Raw genomic sequence first — 3,725 nt, forward strand, 5'->3', positions numbered from 1 at the left:
ATGACTCACTGAGCATTCTTTTTCAGGCAAATTAGAACATCTACGTTGCCAGTGCTGTATGAGCAGTTTCTTTCACAAGCTAATTTTATCAAGGATTTCTTGTAGTTCAAAACTTGACTAACTTTAGTTACATAAATGACTTTTCAAAATAATTTTCTACAAGAATCATTTATACAAGACTTTTTGGCATTTCCTTCTTTCATTATTCTTAAACAAACAAACAAAAAAAAACTAGTAACCCTGTTAGGTTCGTATGCACTTCTTGTCAGAAAGTAGCTTTTACATTTATTTCAAGAAATTGCCTCAGGCTTAGCATTCCTTAAAGTCTTCAATACAAAATGCATTCCACTCGTGTGATTTCGATTGTTTTTGTTTACATTTTCGCAAATCTGTTTGACCACACCACGAGGTTCACTCACTTTCTACAATCACTTTTACTTTCATTTCGTTTCAGACTTGGGAAATAAGCTTTCGGCCAAGGAAAATCAAAGTACATCACCAAAACTTCAAGATGTTGCATCATCACTTATCAGTGATTTTTCCTTTGGCTACAGTAATTCTGGCTAGTTTAAGTGTTTTCTTGTGGTATTGCATTCATGTACGAAAGTGTTGTTGTCGTCGCAATTATAACAGACTCAACTCCCGACTCAATTCCACCGCCCCGCATGCAGTGGCGTATTCTGCCTCCGTCAGTGGAACACGACTCCCAATAGCTCGACCACAGCAAACAATTCAACCTCAGTGTACTTCCACTTCTAAAACGGAAATGTCATCTTCTATAATAGAGACAACTAATGATACTAATTCGTCATCATTTCCATTGGCGTCTAGGATTCTTACAAACTCCGATTATTTTAATGATATTGATTAATTGGCCTCCTTACAGAATATAGCCTATATTTTGCGTCATCTGTTCTAAGCACGCTGCTTAACATAATAGAAACACCTTACATTGGTCTATATATGTTATTGTTGATGATGGTATATATATCTACGTATTTTAGGATTTGCTTAGGATTTAGTGCTTTATTTACTCTTATATGTTATATTTGTGTTCCCGACTATGTCTCTCGTCACTTTATGTTAAATCATTCATAATCCCCAATCCCCTTAGTACTTCAAACTATCCAGCTTCATATTAACATATCACATTGTTCATGTTAAAATATAATAGACTGGAATTGTTTCTGATGGAAAAGGTACTCAGATGGGACAAAATGCACTTTGACAAGAAAGGGGAATCTTGACGTCACTGAAAGAATACAGAAAGGTGCTTTGCTGTAATACTTCGGGATCGCATTGTATAATGTGATGCTTATAGTGACAATGAAATAACCCATCAGTGAAAGACTTTCAAATCAATATAGATGTGGTTAAAGACTTTCAATTACATTTTGTGTTTAGATTTAAGTTCATTCTTTTGTTTATTTCATTCTTGTTACAACAAAACTATGGTATTGAGATCCAGATCCTTTAGATTTATAACATTTACAATGCAAAGAGACCGGTATACAGAACATATGCCAAAGCATTAAACACTTGATATTAACGTTTTCTTTCTTGTCATCAAGTGATTCTAGAATGCAAGATTACACGCGTTTTAATATTTGAATTTTGTAAGGTCCCATGCTTCCAATAGAAAAAACATCTTTGCTTACTCACTACCTCATACAGAGTGAATAACCACCAAACGCTCACTTCCTCTTTACTTTGACACTTCGCAAATTCACAGGTGAAAAACACAACAATTTTATTCAAATTTGATTATTACGACCTTGCGACCGAACTTTCATACACACAGTTGAAACCCTAGTGCATCTAAAACTTTCAGTGCATCTTACCACATACAGTGAACCTCATCCATGCGGACATTCCACTGCATGTCACACACCAGGAAATATGAAAAGACATTGAAATACCACTCATTACTCAGAGTTGGTCCGAGTGTTAAAAGCTTGGAGGAGGAATGTGATGAATCTTTAATATTACCAGGACAATATGAAAAAAAATTAATAAATTCATTTTATTTAAAAATTTGAAAATGGAAAACATCGTTCGGTTAACACAGGTTATTCTTGTGTATCTAGTCCAGGTAGAAAGAGAAATCAGGATCTAGCATTCTCTTTTAGCTCTCAGTAGCTAAATCTGAAATAGAAATCCGTTTGCTAGAAAGTAGAGTTCCGCAAACGCCAACTATATAAACAAAGAGAATGTGGGTCAAGAGGTCTCATTTACAATATTCACACTCGTAGAGTTACTGTGTGAGGAACCCCGAAAATCTCAAGATTATACACCAGTTGAATTTGTCTTTCGAGTATTCATCCACAGCAAGAGGCTACTAGACGACGTACGTAATACTCCAAGACGGCTCCATGTACTAGGTCTAGTGTGCTAGACAACTACTCACATCTGAGAGGTCCTGGGTTCGTTTTAGCCATTCTGCCGGTAGCAGTCTGGGCCACCAAAACCATGAATTAACAGCGTTCCACCACAGAGGAAAATAGGAGAAGAACTTGTGAAGAAACTGTGGGATGTAATCACCCGAAAGAACAATAAATTGTAATAGGTGCGCGAAGTGCTTTATTTTCAATCGTGTGTGCTTCATGAAGCTGGGACCAAACCAAGCGAAAATGTAAGTAATTCTTGCAATGTAGATTTCTGAATTCTAAAGGATACACTCTGAAAGAGGTTTCTCTCATAAATCACCGCCAAATGACCTAAGGAGTGTCTGGCAATTATTTTGTTTTGTTCTGCTTTAATTAATTTGATTAACAATTAACGTGACAACTAATCTATAACTTTGGCATTAGGGTATCTAAAGGCTCTTTGTGAGGATCGTGGAATCTCCATGTTAATGTAGTTTTCTTGTATGAGGCATTCACACGGCCTAACTATACAAGTGATGTGAATAAACACACATTATCACCAAATTAAATAGAGAGTCGAGTATTTCTTAAGACAATCCCCCGAAGGTTGAAGAAAGGTACAAATCTAGTAGTAATTAGTGCGATAGAGCTCAGTATTCGTAAAAATAGATTTCCTTTAAGTGTGTATTGTCGGTGACCAAGGGCTCGGTCACTCTGAAAGAAAGATTTATTTACATTTAGAGCAGCGTTGCTTGTTGTCTAATTTAAAGGAGATAGTTCTTACACAGCCAAAGTAGTATATCAAAACCTGGTCTCTCGCAGACTAATATTACCAAAGTAAAAATTAATACAAGTAATATTTCATTTGCCATAGTATGTTTTGGAGGAAAACTGGGACATTTGCCTTATGTTTCTTAGAAAAATGGGTCATTGGCCTTATGTTTTGGAGGAAAACTTATTCATTTGCTTTATCTTTCGGAGGAAAACTGGGTCATTTGTCTTATGTTTTGGAGGAAAACTAGGACATTTGTCTTATGTTTCGGAGGAAATCTAGGATATTCTCCTTATGTTTCAGAGAAAAACAGGGTTATTTGCCTTATGTTTTGGAGGAAAACCTGGGTCATTTGCAATATGTTTCGGAGGAAAACGGTCCATTGTCTTTTGCTTCGGAGGAAAACTGGGTCATTTGTCTTATGTTTCGGAGGAAAACTAGGATATTCTCCTTATGTTTCAGAGAAAAACAGGGTTATTTGCCTTATGTTTCGGAGGAAAACCTGGGTCATTTGCAATATGTTTCGGAGGAAACGGTCATTTGTCTTTTGCTTCGGAGGAAAACTGGGAAATTTGTCTTATGTTTCG

This window comes from Thermobia domestica, chromosome 2 (genome assembly GCF_964235325.1).
Source record: "Thermobia domestica chromosome 2, izTheDome1.hap1.1, whole genome shotgun sequence".
In the NCBI taxonomy this organism is placed as follows: Eukaryota; Metazoa; Arthropoda; class Insecta; order Zygentoma; family Lepismatidae; genus Thermobia; species Thermobia domestica.